Raw genomic sequence first — 27,098 nt, forward strand, 5'->3', positions numbered from 1 at the left:
ATTTTGTTTGTATATGGTGGGTGAAAGCAAACTACTGTTCAGCTATATCATGTCACAAATGATCCTACACTCACTTTTTCCAAATCTTCAATGAAGATTAGCTCTGTGAATATCAGATTTGTAGAAAGATACCAAATTAAAAGTAAATATAAAAATGGAGTAAGAGAACTGAACATTAAAAGACAAATTCAAATGTCTGATTTATGGAACTGCCATCCAATCCCAGAGAAAACCCTGATGACTCAACATTCATCAACAAGGAGCCCTGAGGCAAAAGAGATGGTTATTTTTGGCAATGGAGTTTCACCCTTCAGAAGGCTCTGCACTACAGTTAGCTATAGCCTGGCTCATGCCAGAGGCATCTCTCAAATCTTCACCACAAAACAAGGGCAGCAAACACATGGGGAACATAATTAATTGGAAGTATCTTTCAAACAACATCGATACAGAATTTCCTTCTTTAGAAGCATTCTACCAGTTCAGAGCAATGACTCACCACCTTGATGTCCTCAATGGCAATTGGGCAATACTTGTTAGCTTTGCCAGCAACACCCACATTCAATAAACATAAAAATATACTGCAAGTGCTAGGCCAGAACCCAAGCAATCTACCACTGATCTAATTTCCAATGCTTTCAACTACATCTACAACTGAAAAGAGCAGAAATGCACCAAACAGGCAATAAGTTCACAAAGATATCCAAGATAATAATGGGCAAAAAAAATTTAACCCATCTTGATTCATCCAGCTAGAGGGATCCTAAAATCCAACAAAACCTCAGCTACACAGATTCCAATGTTTACTTATTCTGCATTTCACATATATATAGGCATCCATTAGTCTCGTGACCATGGATTTGCGCCTTGGAAGGTTTCCAAGGCGCAAGCCTGGGCAAGGTTGTATGGAAGACCGGCAGTTGCCCATGCTGCAAGTTTCTCCTCTCCACGCCATTGATATTGTCCAAGGGAAGGGCACTAGGGCCGATACAGCTTGGCACTGGTGTCGTCGCACAGTAATGTGTGGTTAAGTGCCTTACTCAAGGACACAGCACACTGCCTCAGCTGAGGCTCGAACTAGCAACCTTCAGATCACTAGATTGATGCCTTAGCCACTTGGCTACTGGTCATTATATACATAAAGAATTTTCCCGATGTCATATCCCAAAAGTTACCAAAATAGAATTAGATGCCCTTCTTACATGCACATTTGTTATATTCCAAATCAACGTTTTTTGTACTCAAAACTAAGGTCACCCTGAGAAACCTTCTTTCCAGTCATGATGGCCATACTTTTTCAAGCTCTTCTTTCATAATACTGATACCAAGTACCATCTGGCTGCCAACCAGTGCACAAATAGGTCAAGATGGTCAAGATTGTTTAATGTCATTTCCAGTACAAGTGTAAAGGAGAACGAGGTATTTGTTACTCCAGATCCAATGCAGCACACAAAAAATACAATAATAGATATAAATACACAAGCTAGCTTATATACATACATTGAATGCATGTCCATAAGGTGACACTAGGCACAGGAGTGTCGCCACTCAAGGTGACCGACAGGAAGAAAGTAGTGGGGGGGGGGGGTTGTGGAGGGGTGAATGGAGATGTTAATCAGCCTTATTACTTGGGGAAAGAAAATGTTTTTGAGTCTGATGGTCCTGGATGGATGCTACTAGTCTCCTCCCTGATGGGAGTGGAACAAACTGTCCATGAGCAGGCTGGGCGGGATCCTTCATGATTTTAATGGTCCGTTTCTGGCACCATTCCGCATACATGTTCTTGATAGCCGATTGGCTGGTACTGGTGATGCATTAAGCAGTTTTGACTACCTGTTGCAGAGCCTTGCTGTCCACCACAGTGAATGAGGCAGCATGCTGAAGTGCTCTCTACTGCGCATCTATAGAATAATGCGAGTATAGATGTGCATAGTCCAAGCTCTCTTCAGTCTCCTCAGAATGGAGGCATTGGTGAGCTTTCCTGATTATGTGGAATGGACTCTGGGACCATGAGAGGTTGTGCGAGATGTGCATCTCCAGGAGTTTGAAACTGCTCACAGTTTCTTTTGCTGTGCCGCTGACATAAAGAGGAGCATGAGTGGTGCGGGTTCTCCTGAAGTTGATAACCATCTCTTTTGTCTTGTTGACATTAAGGAAGAGGTTATTTGCCTTTCTCCAGCCTCGAGCTCTCCCACCTCTACCCTGCATACCGTCTCATAATTGTTGGTGATAAGCCCCACCACTGTCGTGTCATTGGTGAACTTGACAATATGACTACTCAGGTATTTGGCTGTGCAGTCATGTGTAGGTAGTTTTACTTTTTTTAAAAAACATATCCCCCTGTTGTCATGAAACAGCAAATGTCATGACATAGGTCAGTGATATTAAACCTGATTCTGATTCACCTCCCTCTGGTGCTTCCCCTCTTTGTTTTCTTTTCTTCTATGGCCTCTGTCTCTTTCACCAATCAACTTCCTAGCTCTTTGCTTCATCCCTCCCCCTCCAAGTTTCATCTATTGCCTGGCATTTCTCTCTCCCCTCCCCCCACCCTCTACTCCTCAGCTTTTTCTCTTCAGTCCTGCTGAAGGGTTTCAGCCCAAACATCGACTGTACTTTTTTCTATAGATGCTGCCAGCATTTTGTTTGTGTGTGTGTGTGTGCGCGCGCGTGCACGCACGCGCTGCTCTGATTCCATTTGATTATTTTGTGTGTGTGTTGCTCTGATTCTATTCGATTATTTAGTGTGTGTGTTGTTCTGATTCTATTCAATTATTTAGTGTGTGTTTTGCTCTGATTCTATTTGATTATTTTGACTAAGTATTTTATCCCGATAGTTTTTCCAGCACTAATCTTTATTACATGCCTGATTTTTATAGCATGCCTGCAGAAGGCTTCTTTGGCTTTTGCAATTTTAGACATACCCAGCCTCCACAAGGTAGTTAAATGGTTTCATATACGTCTGCAAGAACAGAACATCTTTCAACTTATTAGCATTAAGCTAATCATCATATTTTATGGATCCCCAAGTATAACAACATTTGTATTCAGTTTGTTTGTCTGAAGTAGATAACTAAGTAAAGCTTGCTAGCAGGAAGATGCAATTGACCTCTTCTTGGAATACCACATTTTTCTGTTAGCTGATTAGAACCAACATACATTAAATGATGAATACCTGGAAAATTATTCTGTTAAATAGAGGAATGTTGCACCATAAGACAACCGTGCTGCTCCAGTGTGTGCCGTATGAGGTCATTCCTACGCTCAGCCATTAATCTCTATAATGAGTCAACTTATAGATGGGGAAGTGATGACTCCCTTGCTGTTAAGACTGTTTGTGGTATTTTTTTTAATCCTTTCTACTTCTCTTCTTATATTTATATCAGTGCACCTGTAATGCTACTGTGATACTAATTTCCTTTGGGATCAATTAAGTATCTATTTACCCTGTAGCTATGCACTGAAGTATTTGACTACCTCAGTCTTCAGTCAAATATCACAGCAATGATTTTATGGTGTCCTCATAAATTATGTGACTTCTTATTCTACTTCATCTCTTCTTTATACAACCTTACAAGTTTTAAACCCTCGAATCATGATGTCACCTAAACCACAAGACCATAAGGCTACTAACCCCAATGAGCCTGTTCCGCTATTCTATCATGGCTGATTTATTGTCTGTCTCAACCCCATTCTCTGCCTTCTCCCCGTAACCTTTGACACCCTAACAAACAAAGAATCTGTCGCTCTGGTTTAAATATACTCCTTAACTTGGCCTCCACAGCTATCCACGGCAATGAATTCCACAGACTCTCTACTCTCTGGCTAAATAAATTCCTCTTCATCTCTGTTCTAAAAGGACGCTCCTCTATTCTGTGGCTGTACCCTCTGGTCCTAGACTCCCCTACTATAGGAAACATCCTCTGCACATCCACTCTATCTAGGCCTTTTGGTATTCGATAGGTTTCAGTGAAAATCCTCCTCATTCTTCTAAGTTCCAGCGAGTACAGGCCCAAAGCTATTAAACATTCCTCATACGTTAACCCTTTCATTTCCAGAAACATTTGCGTGAACCTCCTCTGGACCTTCTACAATGCTAGTACATCTTTTCTTAGATAAAGGGCCCAATACTGCTTACAATATTCTAGCTGCAGTCTGACCAATAAGATGGGTAAGACTTTATAGCCTCATAAAGGCTCAGCATCAAATCTTTGCTCTTACATTATAGTCCTCTCAAAATGAATGCTAACATTGCATTTGCCTTCCTTACCACCTTTAGGGAATCCTGCACAAGGACTCCCAAGTCCCTCTGCACCTCGGATTTTTGAATTGTCTCCCCATTTAGACAATAGTCTACACCATTATCCTTCTACTAAAGTGCATGGCCATATACTTCCCTACACCTTATTCCATCTACCACTTTCCCCAATATGTCCAAGTCCTTCTTCAGATATCCTGCTTCCACAGTACTGCCTGCTTCTCCATCTATCTTTGCATCATCTGTAAACTTGGCCACAAAAGCCATCAAATCAGTCATCCAAATCATTGAAATGTAACATGAAAAGAAGCTGCCAACAGCGATTCCTGCAGAACACTACTAGACACTGGCAGTCAACCAGAAAAGGCCACATTTGTTCCCACTCTTTGCTTCCTGCCAGTCAGCCAATCTTCTATGAACACTAGTATCTTTCCTGTTATACTATGGTCTTTTTATCTTTCTAAGCAGCCTAATGTGCAGCACTTTGTCAATGGCCTTCTGAAAATCCAAGTAAACAAAATCCAACGCCTATCCTGCCTGTTATTTCCTCAAAGAATTCCAATAGATTTGTCAGGCAAGATTTTCCATTAAGGAAACCATGCTGACTTTGGCCTACTTTATCATGTGCCTCCAAGTACCCTGAAACATCCTCCTTAATAATGGATTCTAACATCTTCCCAACCACTGAAATCAGGCTAACAGGGCTATAATCTTCTTTCTTCTGCCTCCCTCCCTTCTCAAAGAGCATAGTGACATTTGCAATATTTCAGTCTTCCAGAACCATTCCAGAATCTAGTGATCCATGAAAGATAATTTCTAATACCTCCACAATCTCTTCAGTTACCACTTTCAGAACTCTGGGGTGCAGTCCATCTGGTCCAACTGATTTATTTACCTTCACACCTTTCAACTTCTCAAGGACCCTCTCGTCATTAATAGCAAGAGCATTCACTTCTGCCCCCTGACACACTCAAATTTCTGGCCTACTGCTATTGTCTTCCACAGTGAAGACTGATGCAAAATACTTAAGTTTGCTTGCCATTTCTTTGTCCCCAGTTACTACCTCTCCAGATTTATTTTCTAGCAGTCCAATATCTACTCTGCCGCTCTTTTACTCTTTATATATCTTAAAAATATATATTCTCTTTGATATAATTGGGTAGCTTACCTTGATGTTTTAATTTTTCTCTCTTTATGTTTTTTCTTTGCCTTCTGTTGATTTTTAAAAGCTTCCCCATCATCTAATTTATCTAACCATCTAATTTTTGCAATATCTTATGCCCTCTCTTTAGCTTTTATGCTGTCTTTGACATCCCTTGTCAGCCACAATTGTCTCATTCTCCTTTTCGAATACTTATTCATCTTTGGGATGTATCTAATCTGTGCCTTCCAAATTGCCCACAGAACTCCAGCCACTGCTGTTCTGCTGTCACCCCTGCTAGTGTCCTGTTCCAATCATCTTTGGCCAGTTCCTCTCTCATGACTCTGTAATTCTCTTTACTCCATTGTAATACTGATACATCTGACTTCATCCTAAGAGTTCCTTTACCTTAAGCTCCTTAATAAAATCTGGTTCATTACACAATGCAGAATTGCCTTTCCCCTAGTGGATTCAAACATGAGCTGCACTAAAATGACATCTCGTAAGCATTCTAAAAAATTCTCTGTCTTGGGATCCAGCACCAACCTGATTTTCCCAATCTACAGGCATATTGAAATTCCCCATGACTATCATAACATTGCCTTTATTTTGTCTTTTCTATTTCACATTGAAATTTATAACCCACATCCTGGCTACTATTCGGGGCTCTGTATATAACGCCCATCAGGGTTCTTTTACCCTTAAAATCCCTGAGGAACTCAGCAGGTCAGGCAGCTTCTATGGAAGGTCTTAGCCTGAAATGTCGACTGTATTCACTTCCATAGATGCTGTCTGACCTGCTGAGTTCCTCTAGCATTTTGTTTGTGTCGCTTTGGGTTTCCAGCATCTGCAGAATTTCTTGCGTTTATCCTTCTACCTTACAGTTTCTTAATTCTACCCAGAAGGATTCTTCCAATCCTATGTCACCTCTGCCTGAGGATTTAATTTCATGTTCTACCAACAGAGCTTCCCCAGGCCCTCTGCCTACCTGTCTGTCCTTTCAATACAAAAGTATATCCTTTGGCTATTGAGCTCCCAACTGTGATCTTCTTTCAGGCACGTCTCAGTGATGCCCACATGATTCCTGCCCAACTTTAAGATTTATTATTTTGTAGTGTAGTAATTCGGTATGCAGCATTTATTTAAGTAACACCTTTAGTCCTGTATTCATTCCTTTTTGATTTTGCCCCCATGTTACACCACCTCATCCCACCTGCTGTAGTTTTGCCCATTCATCTGCCTATCCATCCTCACAGTCTCACTACATACTGCGTCGACTTATCTACCAACTGCCCCATCCTCAGCCCTATCACTCTGGATCCCGTCCCCCTGCTAACTTAGTTTGAATCTTAGCAACACACACAAAATGCTGGAGGAACTCAGTAGGTGAGGCAGTATCTATGGAAAAAAAGTACAGTCGATGTTTCGGGCTGAAGCTCTTCGGCAGGACTTGAGATAAAAAAGGAGCTGAGTAGATTTGAAAGGTGGGGGGAGGGGAGAGAGAAACGCTAGGCGATCGGTGAAACTTGGAGGGGGAGAGATGAAGGAAACGGATAGGAAGTTGATTGGTGAAAAAGACAGAAGGTCATGAAAGAAAGAAAGGGGAGGAGGGGAGGACACCAGAGGGAGGCAATGGGCAGGTAAGGAGATAACATGAGAGAGGGACAAGGGGATGAGAAATGGTGAAGTGGCTGGGGGTGGGGGGGAGGCATTACTGGAGGTTTGAGAATTCGATGTTCATGCCATCGATTAGATTGGAGGCTACCCAAACGGAATACAAGATGTTGTTCCTCCAACCCATGTGGCCTTATCCCAAAAGTGGAGGAGGCCATGGATGGACATATCGGAATGGGAATGAGAAGTGGATTTAAAAAGGCTGGCCACTGGGAGATCCTGCTTGTTCTGGCAGACGGAGTGTAGATGCTCAGCGAAGCAGTTTCCCAATCGACGACAGATCTTACTGATATACAAAGGGCCACACCGGGAGCACCGGACACAGTATATCACACCAGCAGACTCACAGGTGAAGTGTTGCCTCACCTGGAAGGACTGTTTGGGGCCCTGAATGGAAGTGAGGTGTAGAGACAGGTGTAGCACTTGTGCCGCTTGCAAGGGTTAGTGCCAGGAGGGAGATCAGTGGGGAGGGACAGCGATCCCTGCGGAAAGCAGAAAGTTGGGGAGGGGGGAGGGAAAGATGTGCTTCGTGGTGGGATCCAGTTGGAAGTGGCGGAAGTTTCAGGGAATTATGTGCTGGACGCAGAGGCTGGTGGGGTGGTAGGTGAGGACAAGAGGAACCCTATCACCCTATCCCTGGTAGCATCTACGCTCCGTCCACCAGAACAAACGCGATCTCCCAGTGGCCACCCATTTTAATTTCACTTCTCATTCCGATATGTTCATCCATGGCCTCCTCCACTGTCGGGATAAGGCCACACTTAAACAACATCTTATATTCTGTTTGGGTAACCTTCAACCTAATTGATGGCATGAACATTGATTTCTCAAACTTCCAGTCCTGCCAAAGGATTTCGGCCCGAAACATCGACTGTACTTTTCTCCATAGATGCTGCCTGGCCTGCTGAGTTCCTCCAGCATTTTGTGTATGTTGCTCGGATTTTCAGCATCTGCAGATTTTCTCATTTCTGATTAGTTTAAGTCTTCCCAACTTGAACAGTTCAATTTGATTTATTGTTTAGTGAAGCACCATTCACCAGACATTCCTTTCAATCAAATGTTCCGGCTTGTGGATTTGTTTCTGTTAGAGATTAACATGACTACTTGGTAAATCTTGAAATAGAAGTTTCATTTGAGAAAAAGCGACAGATTTAACAATTTAGATCCAAATGATTAGCTGTTAAATATCAATAAGATGCTTGAGGAACAACTGAATTGAATAGCATGTAGCAGTTGAACTAAGATGGAAGACAGACTTTGTGATAAGCGCACTGTTTCAATAAGAATGTCATGGTTATGTCTCATAACCTATCTCAGTACAATCTTGCACATTGTTTTCTTTCACTGCACTTTCACTTACAGATTTTACACTTATTCTGTATTGTTATTGCATTGCCTTGTTTTACCTTAATGCTCTGAGCAATCATTCGATCTATACAATCAGAATGCAAGCTTTTCACCGTACCTTTGCACGTGACAATAAACCAATTCCTTTCCATTCCCTTTCCATCTCAGAACATCTCAAAGTGATTTGAAAGTGACGAACAGTCAATGTTGTAAAAAGGCATTGCAGCAGGCAATCAACATGTTAATTGGGTAACTAATTTTAGAGATGTTTATTGAGTATTGGCCAGGGATATGGAAAAACAGTCCTTTAAATAATGAAGTATACTGTATACTACGTCCATTTAAGAGAGCAAAAACAACTCATCTGAAAAACAGCATGAGTGCAAACTCAGTCAGCAGTGAACCTGACTCTTTGCCTAGATTATAGCAAAGGGCTTGAACTCATGTTTTACACCACTGAGGCATGGTTTACAGCGAACTCAATCATTAAAACATTACTAATGTTAGAATGACACACTCAAGCTACATAATTCCCCACAAGTTTCATCCAATCAACCTCACAATGGAACTTCACTAAAATTACAAAGAAAGTGACAAATCATGGCCTGAGTCACATGGCCTTTTGCAATAAACCCAAGGATGAAAATCCTGATAACTCTGGAAAAGAACAATTATAAACTTGTAATATTTTGAAAATTCAAGATGGCGCTCTTGATGCACAGCGATGGCTTGCAGGCTGCTGGCTCAAAACTTGTTCTTAATTTTATATTTTTTTTGTATTATTATCATTCTTTTTATATTTGCAGTTCACCTTCTTTTGCACACTGGATGTTTGTCCCTCTTTGTGTATAATCTTACATCAATTCTATTGTGCTTAATCTTACATACATTGTATTGTGTTTCCTTGGATCTACAGTAAATGCCCGCAAGAAAATGAATCTCAGAGTAGTCTTTGATGACATATACACATCTTGATAATAATTTACTTTGAACTTTATTTGACTCATACAGTCACACATTTATACTGCACAGAAACTCACCCTTTGGCCCAAATCATCCATACCAATGAAGTTGCCTGCCTAGGCTAGTTCCACTTGCCTGTGCTTGACACATATCTTTCTTAATCAGCGGCTCCCAACTTGGGGTCTATGGACCCGTCAGTTAATGGGGGGTCCATGGCATAATAAAGGTTGGGAACCCCTGCTCTAAACTTTTCCTATCGATGTACTTGTCCAAGTGTCTTTTAAATACTGCTGTTGCACCCACCTCTACCACTTCATTTGGAAGCTTGTTCACAAACCCACCACACTCTGCATGACAAACTTTTCCCTCAAGTCTCATTTAAATATTTCCCTCATTGAAATATTTACCTTCTAGTTTTAGACCTCCCTCTGTGCTGGTTGAAAATTAGCTACCTAGCCTAATGCCAGCTTCCAGCACTTGATCTAGGTCAAAAAGGTTCAGGTTCTTTGAGTGTATGTTCAGGCATTTTTAAATATGGTAATGGCTTCTGCCTTTACAACCATTTCATGCAGTAAGTTCCAGAACCCTGCCCCCTCTGCATGTTGGTGGTACACAGAATACACAGCACAGGAACAGGAAAATTATTTTACTTTACTGTTGCCAAACAATTGATACTAGAGCGTACAATCATCACAGCGATATTTGATTCTGTGCTTCATGCTCCCTGGAGTACAAATTGATAGTAGATATTAAAAATTTAAATTATACATCATAAACAGAAAATAGAAAAGGAAAAGTAAGGTAGTGCAAAATAAAACGAGAGGCAGGTCTGGATATTTGGAGGGTATGGCTCAGATCCGGGTCAGGATCTGTTCAGCAGTCTTATCACAGTTGGAAAGAAGCTGTTCCCAAATCTGGCCATATGAGACTTCAAGCTCCTGAGCCTTCTCCCAGAGGGAAGAGGGATGAAAAGTGTGATGGCTGGGTGGGTCGTGTCCTTGATTATCCTGGCAGCACTGCTCCAACAGTGTGCGGTGTAAAGTGAGTCCACGGACAGAAGATTGGTTTGTGTGATGTGCTGGGCTGTGTTCACGATCTTCTGTAGCTTCTTCCGGTCTTGGACAGGACAACTTCCATGCCAGGTTGTGATGCACCCCAGAAGAATGCTTTCTACGGTGCATCTATAAAAATTAGTGAGGGTTTTAGGGGGACACGCCAAATTTTTTTAGCTTTCTCAGGAAGTAAAGGCACTGGTGGGCCTTCTTGGCAGTGGACTCTGCTTGGTTGGACCAAGTCAGGTCATTTGTGATATTGACCCTGAGGAACTTAAAGCTTTTGACCTGTTCCACTTGCGCACCACCCATCTCTCCTCTGACATATCTATCAAAAACTTAGAAGTACACCCCGGATTTCTGAGGTTACAACAGTCAGCAAAAGACAAAAACACAATGCCTCTATAACAGAAACAGATCCTTAAAAACTGCTAAATACAAGACCAGCATAATTTAATGCACCTCCAGTAAGACTCTCCTCAGCCTCCTTATCTCCAAACCACACGACCATTCCAGCCAAGCCTGTCCAATATGTCTTCAGAGCTAAAACTCTGAATTGTTCTAATTTTCCAGGCAACATCCTTATAATTCTCCTCTGTACTCACTCTGGCCCAATAACATCTTTCCCTTGTTAATGTAGCATAGATTTATGGAAAATAGACATGCATCCAGAACTATCCTTACTAAGATTATCTATTGGTTCTGGGGAGAGGCCAAACTGTTCCCAATTTGGCTAGTGGAAATTCTGGGAAATGAAGAATTATTTCTAGATATTCCTTGTCTTGTCCATTGTCTATGATGTTGGGACTGAGCTGATTATCCAATCTTTTACCCAAATTCAATACATGGAACTCAGTGACCTGAATCTCTCAGAGAACAAGGCACTAGTAATTCTGGTTTCCAAATTACAGAAATGATAAGAGAAAGGGAGAAAATACATTAAGGCTTCAACCTAAAATGTCTGCTTATATACCTGTTAACACATTGTATCTGTTTTCAAACCAGCTATAAAGTGGCCAAAGAGATGACTTTACAATTATGAAAATTGTTGGAAAGATCTAGTCTCGAGACCATTTATAAAAAGGTAGTGAGAATAAAAGATAGAAATGGAATAAGGAATTCAAAAGTAATTTTTTCAACCACAGTGCATTGAGAATAGGAAACAATTAAAATTAATATAGATTCAATTGTGGTCATACAAGCTGAACATTGGAGGGAGAAGGGACGAGAGGATAACAATGAGCAAAAACAGCCAGGCATTTGAATGGAGCATAAACCCAACATGGATCCATTGTGCCAAGGGACCTATTTTTGTAATTCATATTCACTACACCATCTTTTCCACAAACTGACAAGCAGGGCAACAATATCATAACTGCACTCAGGTAGAAAGACCACAAAGATCTCTTTGCACATCTTAAACATTCAATCTTCTTCTTCAAAAAAAAACAAGGATTTACAATAAACACAGGTGAAACACTTTAAAACAATTCAAACCTTATTTAAATTATTTGATAATACAATTTCTCCCATCAACAATCTAAAAACATTTAAACTGTCAATAATACCCAAAAGATAGCCATTCTCTAATAAGTTTCAAACTAAAAATAATGCAGTCTCTTATGGATCATGAACAATAGTTCTGTTTTGTTTAAAGTGATGAAGAATGGCAGGAGGTGGGCACAGTGCTGTTATAACATGGTAAATAACTGGAGGTGATGGGATTAACAGCCACCCAGCTCACGGTGCTCGATCTCACCAGGAGTGTAGCTGCAGGAATCAGGTGGGCCACTCCACTTCTGGCTTCATATCAACTTGACAATCTTTAGAACATCTTTTTTGCAGTGTTTGTCAGATCACCACAGATGTGGCAAAAACTGAGCCCCACTTCACTCTTGCAGATGGGTGCTCTGAACAGCCGGTTAGCACCAGCTGCCAAATTTGTTACTGGCCCAGTCCACAAAACTCAATCTCATCTCTACCTGTGAGCTAACTTTTTCATCTGGGTGCAGCCCTAGAATTCCTTTATTGAACTCTCCTTGGGTTATGTAATGGAGTTTAATTGCAACTGAGGAGAGTATATTGGTATACTACAAAACAAAAGGGAACATTTATGATGACGTGCAACAAGTTAATGGGTTCACTCTTTGCTTCATGGGAGGTCTAATGGCAGTGCCAGGACAGTCTACCAGAGCCTGCCATCGGGGGAATCAGCAACGGCTGTAAATTTACTCCCCAGTTTATCAGAGCATAGGCCAAAGTGAAGAGAGAGGCTGGCAACTGAAGGAGAAAGGTCTGAGTGAAGGGTCTTGGAAGACAAGAAGTTCGGGAAGAGGTGATTGAAAGAGGAAGGGGATACTGAACAACTGCTGAAGATACTGCTTGTCTGTGTATGTCTGCCAATCACGCGTGTCTGACAAAAACCATTTTACCACTGGGCCAAGAATTCGCTCACGAGATCTGTGCCGTGACTGGTGAACAACAGTATCAAAAGAAATCAGGTGTGCACACATCTTGCATTCCTTGGAAAGGATGTAATTTTGACCAGAATTTCTCGAAAAAAAATGACACCTGAGAAAATCTTTCTATCTTCACGGCGGGGGGGGGGGGTCAGAACTTGTTACTGAGGAATTACCAAAAATATTCCTTCTCTGGCTTTGGAAAGAAAATAGTAAGACAAATACCGTGTTGCAATTCTGCATATTTCTGTAAAATTATTCTTTTTTTTCCTGGAATGGATAATTAGGAACTTAGGTTTTGATTTGTTTCCAACATAGGTTATTTTTTTGAAATATAAAAGCATTCAGATACACCCCCACAAGTCTAGATGTCCCTATTCCCCCGTTGTCTCCTTTATTTCATCTTAATAACTTCTCTTTCTCATTGAGCAAGATTTATGCGACCCGTGGTACCTATATCTACATTGTAAACACGTGAAACTCTGCAGACGGTGGAAATCCAATGGCCATGCCCATTCAATCCTCCCTCATCTCCACTGAGGCCCCCGAACAGTTCCTCCAGGTGAGGCAACGCTTCATCGGCGAACGCGCTGCGGTCGTCTATAGTGCCCTGTGCTCCCGATGCAGGCCACTTGGCATTGTTGAGACCCGTCATAAACTGGGGAACCTCTGCGCCATGCACCAACATAGGAACTTTCCGGTGGCCAAAACATTTTAATTCCGATCCCCATTCCCGCTCCATGGCTTCCTCTTGTGCCAAGATGAGGTCGCCCTCAAGGTGGAGGAACAACCCCTTGTATTCCGTCTGGGTAGCCTCGAACCTGATAGCATGAATATCGATTGCTCCTTACAGTAAAAAAAAATTCCCTCCCCCTCCCATTCCTCACCCTGGCTTCTTACCTGCCTTATCACCTTCCCCAGGGCCCGTTCCTCCTTCCCTTTCTGCTTCGGTTCACTCTCCTCTCCAGCCCTTTACCTTTCCTAACCACTTCGCTTCACCAATTTGGAGGTAGATACACTAGTGAAGTGTAAAAGACTACTAGACAGGTATATGGAGGAATTTAAGGTGGGGGCTTATACGGGAGGCAGGGTTTGAGGGTCGGCACAACATTGTGGGCCGAAAGGGCCTGTACGTTGCTGTACTATTCTGTGTTCTATGTAATCGTCTTCCAGCTAATCCCCCTTCGCTCCCCCCCCCCCACCCTTTCATTCTGGCATCGTTCCGTCCTGATGAAAAGTCTCGGCCCTAAACGTCGACCATTTCCACAGAAGCTGCCTGACCTACTGAGTTCCTCCAGCATTTTGTGTGTGTTGCTTTGGATTTCTAGCATCTGTAGAATTTCTCGTGTTTATGAATCTACCGTGATCCCCATATTCTGCGAAGCACGACAAACGGTGGCATCCATATCCAACTCCTTGTCCCCCCAGCCACCCAAAGCCGACTCATTCAAACTTGGGTAACTGGTTTAAAATATGTCACTTGCCTAAATTCGGTATGGTTAATTCCAATAAAGGTTACCCATCCATACTGACGGAGCCAAACTTCTGGTTCAGGGAAAGGGGAAATTCCACTGATGTCAAATAACAAGCCCTTGCTCCTTTATCACAGGGTTCGTAACAATCTGCACTTACAATTAATATCGCCGCCGACCGTATTTTTTAAATTTACAGTACAGTGCTTGATATTGTACATTTGTTTCTGAAGAAACACCGTAAACAGCGATCATATGAACGTTCTCATTTATTAACAAATATCAACCTATTTTACAAATGTCACTGAATTCGACTCTTTCGTATTACTCACCACTTCCTTGTTAGATCCTCTTCGTCTTTATCTGAAAATTCTCCTCGGGCAACATAAAATAAAGCCTCCAATTTTTGTTCCTCGGACAGAAGAATACTATGAAGGCCTTCCAAACCGTTCAGTTGTTATTTCTGGTTTACGATACACTCTATATTTACTATTTTAGCTGTTTAAACTTCCTGACACGAACAAGCCTTCCAACGCGCTACACTTGGTAGGCGATCCTGAATCGCGTTGATTGACAGTGGGCGGGGCCTATTCCCCGGCCTCGCCGACATAGTCACGTGGTGAGCAGTTCCTGCGATCAAAGGCCCTGGACTCAACACGCCTCCTGGGAGTTGTAGTCTTCCAAATATTTAAATTACGAAATGCGCGAGTGTAATTTTTTGTGTGTTTATAATTCAAAGTCTACCCACACGATGACAAAGAAAAAAATAATAAACGGAAACTCCGAGAACACGATCGTCTAAAGAGCAAGAGTCATTTTGGAGTTTGCGCTTGTAATTGGTGGGACCCTGTTTACAGTTTTGTGTTTGCTCCAGCTCTATCTATAGCCGGTTATATTTATTTATTAATTCGTGATATTTCTGAAACGACACCCATAAAGTTCACATTTTTTTGCTCAGTGTGACCCGGTGGCGCACGAGGAAATAAAGGGAATTAGGGGAGAGCAGGGGAAATCCGCAATGACTGAATGCACTGGACGCCAAACTTCACAGCACTTTTTTAGGTCATCGCTTCACCCTCATTTAAATCGGCAACGCTGAGCCTCCTTCTTAATCTTCTAAAACATTTACACGTGCTCAAATAGACCTATTGCGTGTTCATATGATACAGAATAATAAGGTAAATGAAACATCAATGTACTAGCTTGCAACAGAACAGGCGGGTTTCATCAAGGTCATTACAAGCTTCAGTTTCTTTACAAATAACTCTTGTTCTGTACTTTCCCAGCAAGCAGTGATTAAAACGAGAAATTGACAAATAGACTTTGTAGAAGAAGAAATAGGTCGCTCTTAACTACGCATGATGCAAAGAAAATTACCTATTTAAGACTTACAAACTTTAAAAAATATGTTCCATCTGCTATAATTTTATAACATGTTCAAGGCCAGTGATTTTATATGGGAACTTGTCTTGGCATTAATCAGCAATAGTCTGGACTCAGCATACGTATTGTTGAGTGACCCTATTCAGTTTCAAGCCATTTCTCAATTTACGATGGGAATTCAGTAGGTTGAGCAAAATCTACGGAGACTGAGGAGTTGTTGACATTTTGGATCAATTCCTGTATCTCGGATGAGAATGGGGAGAGGATCTAGCCTGTATAAAGAGGAGAGGCGAGGCAGAGGTCAGAAGTGATTGGTACACTGAGAGGGAGTGGGTGTTGTGAACACCAAGGCTACCAGTGCTGGAATCTATAAGGGAACCACTGGGGGTGCGGAGATGAACGGTGTAGGACAGGGACCAGACGAGGGAGTGTGAGAGATCCAATGGGTGAAATATGGGGTGAACAAGTGGATGAAAGTGGGAGGGTGAAGGGGTCAAAAATAGGTCATGGGAAGATGTGGGTGTGTGGAAAAAGGGAAAAATGTGAGAAGCTTGGAAGGAGAGAGAGTAGTGGGAGGTTTAAAGTACAGATATAAAATGTGCATAAATCCCAGCATGTATTTACAATGTAAACAGCATTATTAAAATGATTTGAAGTGCTTACAAACCATTACAATGACTGAGGTAATAGATAGAGAGGGGTGAGGGGGGCTAACTAAAATGATTGATCAGATTAACTGACTGGGGGAAGAAACTTTTAAGATGGCAGAGTCATCATCAGAGTTTTAAGATGGTTATAGAGCTATGCAGCCCAGAAAGTTACCCAAAGTTTGAAAACTCAATATTCATACTGCTGGGCTGCAGACTACCCAGGTGAAATGTGAGGTGTTGTTCCTCTAGTTTGTGTTGGATTTCACCCTGCCCATGGAGAAGGCTGAGAATGGATAGGTTGGTGTGGAAATGGGAAGGGGGAAAAAGGTCATTTCAACAGGCCACTTCAGACTAATTGTATGGGCATTTAATTTTCCAATTTCAAGTAATTTTCACCTCCATTTCCATTCTCTTTCCCTCCACTTCTCCTCTAGTCCGACTATCTTTTGCCTTTCCCATACCCTTCACATGGCCCCTCCCCAACACCATTTCTGTCCCCCAGCTGGTTCCATCCACCTACCCATATATTTCACCCACTGGTTCTTCCCTTGCTCACCCCATCACATCAGATCCCAGATTCTCCCCTAATGGTTCCCAGGATCACCTTCCTTGCTTATCAGATTCCAGCACTGATAGCCTTTATGTTCCTGCTTTTCCAAAAACTGCCCACCTTCACCCTTTTCACCCACATCCTGGGTCCATGTATGAAGTTTCCCAATTCTATTCCTCCCCCTTCCCCAACTGGTTCCACCACCCTTCAACACTCCCTCCCTCTGCCCTCGGTCCATCAAACTCCTACTAGCCTCTGTCCCAGCCATCTTTTTCTACTGGCTATTTCCCTTCTCTTTCAGTCCTGATCCAGGATTTCAACCTGAAACATTGACAATTCCTTTCTCCCCAGAATACTATTCCACCTGCTAAATCCCTCCTTTAATGTTTGTTTATCCCTCCAGATTCCAGCATCTGCAGTCTCTCTCGTGTCAAGAATCTACTTCATTCGCCATATACACTCAGTGGCTAGTGTACCTAATAACTTTGCCACTGAGTGTGCGTTTGTGGTCTTCTGCTGCTGGAGCTCATCCACTTCAAGGTTACTCATGTTGTGAGTTCAGAGGGGCTCTTCTGCACACCACTGTTATAACACAGTTATTTGAGTTACGGTCGCCTTCTTGTCAGTTTGATCCAGTTTGGCCTTTCTCCTCTGACTTCTCTTATTAACGAGGCTTTTTTTGTTGCTTACAGAACTGCCACTCACTGGGATGCTTTGTTTTGTTTGACGCACCATTCTGTGTAAACTGTTGTACACGATCAGCAGTTACTCAAAGCATAGCAACAACCATCATTCCACCATCAAAATCACTTAGATCACATTTCTTCCCCGGTCTGAACAACAGCCGAAGCTCTTGAACATGCATTGAGTTACTACCACATGACTGACTGATTGACTAGGCATTTGCAATAACAAGCAAGTGTACACTGTGTGCAAATTTACATGTATTAGGAATTTGCAGAGGTGTGTTAATATGACACGCAACATTCAACAATTATTAATAAAGAATTTAACTTGTTTATAGAGTATGAGGTTACAGATATAGTATAAAATATGCACAAGTACAAAAGTACCAGCATGCATTTACAATGTGAATAGCATTATAAAAAGTGGTTTAAAGTGTTTGCAAGCAACACACACAAAATGCTGGAGGAACTCGGCAGCAAAGGCAGAGTGAGCAGTTTCAAGTTCCTGGGTGTCAAGATCTCGGAGGACCTAACCTGGTCCCTACATAGTGATGTAGTTATAAAGAAGGGAAGACATCGAGTATACTTCATTGGGACTTTGAAGAGATTTGGTATGTCAACAAATACAATTAAAAACTTCTATAGATGTACCGTGGAGAGCATTCTGACAGGCTGAATCAGTGTCTGGTATGGGGGGCAGGGGCTAGTGCACAGGACCGAAGGAAGCTGCAGAGGGTTGTAAATGTAATCAGCTCCATCTTGGGTACTAGCGTACACAGTACCCAGGACATCTTCAGGGAGTGATGTCTCAGAAAGGTAGCGTCCATTATTAAGGACCCCCAGCACCCAGGCCATGCCCTTTTCTCACTGTTGCCATCAGGTAGGAGGTACTGAAGCCTGAAGGCACACACTCAGCAATTCAGGAACAGCTTCTTCCCCTCTGCCATCTGATTCCTAAATGGACATTGAACCCTTGGACACTACCTCACTTTTTTTAAATATACAGTATTTCTTTTTTTTTGCACATTTTTAATCTATTCAATATATGTATACTGTAATTGATGTATTTATTTATTATTGTTATTTTTTTTCTCTTCTATATTATGTATTGCATTGAACTGCTGCTGTTAAATTAACAAACTTCATGTCACATGCCGGTGATAATAAACCTGATTCTGATTCAACTTTTTGGGCAGAGATCCTCCACCAAGACTTGTTTTTAAAAGTGTTTACGGTGCATTATAGTGACTGAGGTAATAGATGGGGTGGGGGCTAACTAGAATGATTGATCAGATCATCTGCCTGAGAGAAGACACATTTATTTCAGCATAGAGTAATCATTAGAGTTTTTAAGATTACTATAGACTTATACAGCCCAGAAACAAGCCCTTCAACCACTAAAATGCCCCATGCAAGCTAACCCCATATGCCAGTGCAACTGTCTTTTAAAAGTTATTCCTAGCTCAACCACTTCCTCTGGAAGCTCATTGTGTAATATGTTGCCACTCAAGTTCCCTTCAAATCTATTTCCTCTCGCTTTTGCTACCCCAGCTCTGGGAAAAAGACTGAGTGCATTCACTTATCTATGCCCCTCATGATCCTATATGTCTCGATAAAATCACCTCTCAGTCCATAAGACCATAAGACAAAAAAGAAGTCAGCCATTCGGCCCATTGAGTCTGCTCTGCCATTTTATCATGAGCTGATCCATTCTCCCATTTAGTCCCATTCCCCTGCCTTCTCACCATAACCTTTGATGCCTTGGCTACTCAGATACCTATCAATCTCTGCCTTAAATAAACCCAATGACTTGGCCTCCACTGCCACCTGTGGCAACAAATTCCACAGATTCACCACCCTCTGGCTAAAAAAATTTCTTCACATCTCTGTTCTGAATGGGCGCCCTTCAATCCTTAAGTCATGCCCTCTCGTACTAGACTCCCCCACCATGGGAAACAATTTTGCCACATCCACTCTGTCCATGCCTTTCAACATTCAAAATGTTTCTATGAGGTCCCTCCTCATTCTTCTAAACTCCAAGGAGTACAGTCCAAGAGCGGACAAATGTTCCTCATACGTTAACCCTCTCATTCCCGGACTCATTCCAGTGAATCTTCTCTGAACCCTCTCCAACGTCAGCACATCCGTTCTTAAATAAGGAGCCCAAAACTGCCCACAGTACTCCAAGTGAGGTTTTACCAGTGCCTTATAGAGCCTCAACATCACATCCCTTCTCCTATACTCTATTCCTCTAGAAATGAATGCCAACATTGCATTCACCTTCTTCACCACCAGCTCAACCTGGAGGTTAACCTTAAGGGTATCCTGTACGAGGACTCCCAAGTCCCGTTGCATCTCAGAACTTTGAATTCTCTCCCCATTTAAATAATAGTCTGCCCGTTTATTTCTTCTGCCAAGGTGCATAACCATACACTTTCCAACATTGTATTTCATTTGCCACTTCTTTGCCCATTCTCTCAATCAATCCAAGTCTCTCTGCAGACTCTCTGTTTCCTCAGCACTACCGGCCCCTCCACCTATCTTCGTATCATCAGCAAACTTAGCCACAAAGCCATCTATTCCATAATCCAAATCGTTGATGTACAATGTAAAAAGAAGCGGCCCCAACACGGACCCCTGTGGAACACCACTGGTAACCGACAGCCAAACAGAATAGGATCCCTTTATTCCCACTCACTGTTTCCTGCCGATCAGACAATGCTCTATCCACGTATGTAACTTGCCCGTAATTCCATGGGCTCTTACCTTGTTAAGCAGCCTCATGTGTGGCACCTTGTCAAAGGCCTTCTGAAAATCCAAATATACAACATTCACTGCATCTCCCTTGTCTAGCCTACTTGTAATTTCCTCAAAAATTTCCGCCATCCCCTTATCTCCCATTACAATTTCTCCAGCATCATTTTCTATTGGTCCTATATCTACTCTCACCTGTCTTTTACCCTTTATATGCTTGAAAAAACTTTTAAGTATCCTCTTTGATATTATTTGCTAGCTTCCTTTCATAGTTCATCTTTTCCCTCTTAATGACCTTCTTAGTTTCCTTTTGTAAGCTTTTCAAAACTTCCCAATCCTCTGTCTTCCCACTAATTTTTGCTTCGTTGTATGCCCTCTCCCTTGCTTTAACTTTGGCTTTGACTTTGACTTCTCTTGTCAGCCATGGTTGAATCCTTTTTCCATTTGAAAATTTCTTTTTTGGAATATATCTGTTTTGCACCTTCTTCACTTCTTGCATAAACTCCAGCCACTGCTGCTCTGCTGTCCTTCCTGCTTGCATCCTTTTCCAGTCTCCTAAACTATAAGGAATAAAGTCTAGCCTGTCCAACATTTCATGTAACTCTCTCCCTCAAGTTCTGGCAGCATTCCCTGTAAATCTTTTATGCACTCTTTCCGGTTTAATAAAATCCTTTTTATAGCATGGAATCAAAACTGAGTACTATACGCTGGGTGGCCTCACCAGTACCCTAATGGCCGCACACGACCTCCCTACTTTCATACTCTGTGCCCTGATTTATGAAGATCAGCTTGCCAAAAGCTTTCTTTCCCACCCTGTCTTACCTGTGACTCCACTTTCAGTGAACTATATATTTGAGCTCCAAGGTCCCCTATGTTCTATACCACTCCTCAGGATTCTGTCATTCTCCGTGAAAGTCATACCTAGATTTGAGTTTCCAAAATACAACACCTTGCATTTATCCAATTTAAACTCCATTTGCCATTCCTCAGCCTCCTTACTCAGATGATCAAGATGCCCCTGTAATTTTTGATAACCTTCTTTATTGTCCACTGTACCTTCCCCAACTCCCACACTGGAAACACTCCATAATTCTTTCTCTTCCTACAGATGCTGCCTGACCTGCTGTGTTCACCCGCAACTTTGATGTGTGTTGCTTGAATTTCCAGCATCTGCAGAATTCATCATGCTTGCATAGTTCTTTCTCTGCTACATTGACAACTGTAGGGTTCCAGCCGAAACGTTGACTGATCGTTTCCACGGATGCTGCCCAACCTGCTGAGTTCCTCCAGCATGTTGTGAGTGTTGCATTGACAACTGTATTGGTTCTGTTCCTGCACCTATACTGAGCTTCTCAATTTCATCACATTTGTCTCAAACTTCCACTCTGCCTTGAAGTTAATTGAGCCTATTTCCAATACCTCTCTCCCCTTTCATGATCTCTCTGCATTCTTCTCTGGAGACAGACCATCTACAAACATCCTTCACAAGATTGTAAAATGTCATTTCCTGTACACACATGTAAAGGAGAACAAAATAATTGTTACTCCTGATCCAATGCAGCACTATAAAGCCAGAATAAGATAAAAGAATCTAATAATTTAAAAAAAACCATGATAGCTTATACAGTGGTGCTAGAAAGCTTGTGAACCCCATAAAATTTTCTCTATTTCTGCATAATTATGACCTAAAATGTGATCAGATTTTCATGCAAGTCCTAAAACTAGATGAAGAGAACCCAATTATATAAACACAAAAACATTATAAGCAGCACACATTATTATGTTGTTTGTGTTATTTATTTAATTGGGTTCTTTTTGTCTATTTATTTATTTATATATTGAGAAAATTGTTCCAATGTTACATGTAATTGTTGGAAAAAGCACATGAACTTTTGGGGTAACGTCGTCTACAAAAGCTTTTGGAGTTGTGTTCCAATCAACAAGATAGAATTGGAGGTGTGGGTTGTAGAGGTGCCCTGCCCTATAAAAAAGATGCACAAAGTCAGGCTACTGACAGAGGCCGCTCTTCTCAAGAAAGATCTGTTTATGTGCACCATACCTCAATCAAAACAACTTTCAGAGGACCTCAGAAGAATTGTAGAGATGCATGAAGCTGGAAAATGCATTTCTGAAGACCTGCGTGTTCATTAGTCCACAACAGGAGAAAATGTCTACAAGTGGAGGAAACTGAGTATTGTTGCTACTCTCCCTAGAAGCAGGCATCTTGCAAAGATCACATGGAGTGCACAATGTGCAGCGGCGAAGGAGGTGAAAACGAACCCAAGGGCAACAGCTAAAGACCTGCAGAAATCTCTAGAATGTGCTAAAGTCTCTGTTCACAGAATGATACTCATGGAAGGTCACGACGGAGGAAACCACTGCTCTCCAAACAAAAAAAATTGCTGCACATCTCAAGTTTGCAAAGGCCACTTGGATGTTCTACAACGCTTCTGGGACAATGTTCTCTGGAAAGATAAAACAAAAGTTGAAATTTCTGGCAGAAATGGACATTGCTGTTTTAGGAGGAAAAAGGGCACTGTACACCAACAGGAAAGTGTCATCCCAACTGTGAAGCATGGTGGAAGGACCATTATTGTTTTCGATGATTTTAAGTTCCCTGGCCCCCACCGCTTTATTTTCAGCATGGATGTCCAGTCCTTATATACTTCCATCCCCCATCAGGAAGGTCTCAAAGCTCTACGCTTCTTTTTGGATTCCAGACCTAATCAGTTCCCCTCTACCACCACGCTGCTCTGTCTAGGGGAATTAGTCCTTACTCTTAATAATTTCTCCTTTTGCTCCTCCCATTTCCTCCAAACTAAAGGTGTAGCTATGGGCACCCGTATGGGTCCTAGCTATGCCTGACTTTTTGTTGGCTTTGTGGAACAATCTATGTTCCGTGCCTATTCTGGTATCTGTCCCCCACTTTTCCTTCGCTACATCGACGACTGCATTGGCGCTGCTTCCTGCACGCATGCAGAACTCGTTGACTTTATTAACATTGCCTCCAACTTTCACCCTGCCCTCAAGTTTACCTGGTCCATTTCCGACACCTCCCTCCCCTTTCTAGATCTTTCTGTCTCTGTCTCTGGAGACAGCTTATCCACTGATGTCTACTATAAGCCTACTGACTCTCACAGCTATCTGGACTATTCCTCTTCTCACCCTGTCTCTTGCAAAAACGCCATCCCCTTCTCGCAATTCCTCCGTCTCCGCCGCATCTGCTCTCAGGATGAGGCTTTTCATTCTAGGACGAGGGAGATGTCTTCATTTTTTAAAGAAAGGGGCTTCCCTTCCTCCACTATCAACTCTGCTCTTAAACGCATCTCCCCCATTTCACGTACATCTGCTCTCACTCCATCCTCCCACCACCCCACTAGGAATAGGATTCCCCTGGTCCTCACCTACCACCCCACCAGCCTCCGGGTCCAACATATTATTCTCCGTAACTTCCGCCACCTCCAATGGGATCCCACCACTAAGCACATCTTTCCCTCCCCCCCCCTCTGCATTCCACAGGGATCGCTCCCTACACAACTCCCTTGTCCATTCGTCCCCCCCCATCCCTCCCCACTGATCTCCCTCCTGGCACTTATCCGTGTAAGCGGAACAAGTGCTACACATGCCCTTACACTTCCTCCCTTACCACCATTCAGGGCCCCAAACAGTCCTTCCAGGTGAGGCATCACTTCACCTGTGAGTCGACTGGGGTGATATACTGCATCCGGTGCTCCCGATGTGGCCTTTTATATATTGGTGAGACCCGACGCAGACTGGGAGACCGCTTTGCTGAACATCTACGCTCTGTCCACCAGAGAAAGCAGGATCTCCCAGTGGCCACACATTTTAATTCCATATCCCATTCCCATTCTGACATGTCTATTCACGGCCTCCTCTACTGTAAAGATGAAGCCACACTCAGGTTGGAGGAACAACACCTTATATTCCGTCTGGGTAGCCTCCAACCTGATGGCATGAACATTGACTTCTCTAACTTCCGCTAAGGCCCCACCTCCCCCTCGTACCCCATCTGTTACTCATTTTTATGCACACATTCTTTCTCTCACTCTCCTTTTTCTCCCTCTGTCCCTCTGAATATACCTCTTGCCCATCCTCTGGGTCACCCCCCCCCCGTCTTTCTTCCCGGACCTCCTGTCCCATGATCCTCTCGTATCCCCTTTTGCCTATCACCTGTCCAGCTCTCGGCTCTATCCCTCCCCCTCCTGTCTTCTCCTATCATTTTGCATCTCCCCCTCCCCCTCCAGCTTTCAAATCCCTTACTCACTCTTCCTTCAGTTAGTCCTGACGAAGGGTCTCGGCCTGAAACGACGACTGCACCTCTTCCTATAGATGCTGCTTGGCCTGCTGCGTTCACCAGCAACTTTGATGTATGATTATTGTTTGGGGCTGCTTTGCTGATTCAGGGCCTCTACAGCTTGCAATCATTAAGGGAACAATGAATTCAACATTGTATCAAGATATTTAACAGGAGAACTTCAGGGTAGCAGTCCGTCACCTGAAGCTTAATGGAATTTGGATAATGCAACAAGACAAAGATCCAAAAGACACGAGTAAGGCAACAAAGGAATGGATTAAAAAGAACATTTCTTTTTGCAGTGGCCAAGTTAAAGTCCTGACCTTAATCCTATGTTGCAGTAGGACCTGAAGCAAGCAGTTCGTGCAAGGAAGCCCACCAACATCCCAGAGTTGAAGCTGTTTTGTAAGTAGGAATGGCCTAAAATTCATCCCAGCTGATGTGCAGGACTGATCAACAGTTACTGGAAATGTTTGGTTGAAGTTATTGCTATACAAGGGGCTCACACCAGTTACTGAAAGCAAAGGTTCACATACTTTTCCCAATGAATGCATGTAATATTGGATCATTTTTCTTAATAAATAAATGAACAAGTATAATGAATAATGATTTTTGTTATTTATTTAATTGGGTTCTCATTATCTAGTTTCAGGACATGTGAAGGTCTGATCACCTTTTAGGTCATATTTATGGAGAAACAGACAACAGGATTCACAAACTAGCACCACTGTATATATAGATTGATTTATGTACCTAAACTGATGCTAGGTACAGGAGTGCCTGTACAAAAGGTGACTTACAGGAATTGATAGAGGTGGTGGCAGGTGTGGAGAGGTGGGTCAGTGGATGGAGGTGTTGATCAGCCTCGCTGCTTGGGGAAAGTAACTGTTTTTAAGTCTGGTGGTCCTGGCATCCATGCTATATAGCCTCATCCCTAATGGGATGGGACAAATAGTCCAGGGGCAGGGTGGGTGGGTGGGTTCATTCATGATATTATTGGTCTTTTTTCTGACACCTTTCTGTACATTTGTCATTGATGGTGGGTAGAATGGTGCCAGCGATGTGTTGGGTAGTTTGTCTAGCTGTTGTGTGCCACAGTGCAGTTCACGTACCATGCAGCGATACAGCATGTTAGAATGCCACTCACTGGCTGATTTTTTTCATTTTATTAAAACAAAAATTAAATTAAAAATTAAAATTATTTCTCATGAACAGGATTTTTTATTTGGTGAAGTGACAAAGGAAATTGATCAGGGCAGCCTTGTACACGAGGTTTATATGGACTTCAGCCAGGGCTCCTGCAAGGTCTCTTATAGCCCCTCGCTATGATTTTAGATATACCTGGTCAAACCCTGGAGATACATCTACCTTCCTAGCTTTTAAGACACCCAGCCTCCTCCTCTACTACAATGCAGAATATATAGATCCTAGTTTTGAAGTCTTCATGTATTTTTCCATGGTAACAACAGGGAAGATATTTTCAATAAGGACCTCGCCCCCCCCCCACATAAAGATGTCCCATGAGGTCTTTGTGGGGCCCTGTTCTTCCACTTCTTAACTCTTTCCCCCTTTAATATATTTTATAAAATTTCTTTGGATTTCCCTTAATTTTCTCTGCCACATACACTTTCAGATATTTGCACTTACAGAAACATTTCTTTTCAATGTGCAAGTTCCTCCCCTCAGCTCTGATAAAATTTCAGCTACTCTTACTTCTCTACAGAGGCATTTGCACGGTTGTGTGTCAGTCAGAACTAATTTTCCTTGTTTAATTATTTCTCTGCAACGGTATGAAAGTTTAATACAAAAAGAACTGGTAACTGAAGCCCTTCTTATATGTAATGCTTACTAAGTAACTAATTGCAAGGACAAGTTTAATAAAAATGATGAAACAGAATGTAATGCATTAAATAAACATAATTTCTTTTATTTTTAAGTGATTTGCAGAATTTCTGCTCTATGTTTATCTTCAATTGACCTCCTCGATTTGGGCAATCTATTCTGAGCTTTGCTATGTGGGGAAGCGCGACTGAGGATATACTCCTGCGGAGGAATTAAAAAAAATATTTATCAGAGCTGAGGGGTGGAACTTCCGCATTGAAAAGAAACGGTTGCGTAAACGCAGTAACCAGAAAGCGTACGTGGGCTGAGGATAATTGCCGATTGAGCTCCATGCTGATTGGCACATTTCCCATAACATTTGTTTTTGTGTGCGCGCGGAGCAATGAGCGTTTAGGGAGAATTGGTAATCAAATCAGTACATTTTTAACTCTAAAAGAACTAGATTAATAGCGCGCCAGGCAAAAACTTGAATGGACTTGAAAATTATTCCTTCCTGAAATGTTTTCACTTTAAATTAATATCCCTGACTCAGGGAGAGCGGAGGCGCAGTGCATTTAA

At 42.3% G+C, this 27,098-nt stretch overlaps 1 protein-coding gene across 2 annotated transcripts in view; it reads right to left on the reverse strand.

The window, feature by feature from the left end:
* Positions 1 to 27,098, reverse strand: part of jak1 (Janus kinase 1) — a 139,837-nt gene that overhangs the window by 111,990 nt on the left and 749 nt on the right. Inside the window, exon 1 of one of the 2 annotated variants that reach the window (XM_063064130.1) lies at positions 14,693 to 14,920. The exons of the other annotated variant lie outside the window; for it this stretch is intronic. The gene's annotated coding sequence lies outside the window, so the exon portion shown is untranslated. Of the gene's footprint in view, positions 1 to 14,692; positions 14,921 to 27,098 lie in introns of those variants that run through there. 2 annotated transcript variants of the gene reach the window in all.

This window comes from Mobula hypostoma, chromosome 12 (assembly GCF_963921235.1).
Source record: "Mobula hypostoma chromosome 12, sMobHyp1.1, whole genome shotgun sequence".
In the NCBI taxonomy this organism is placed as follows: domain Eukaryota; kingdom Metazoa; phylum Chordata; class Chondrichthyes; order Myliobatiformes; family Myliobatidae; genus Mobula; species Mobula hypostoma.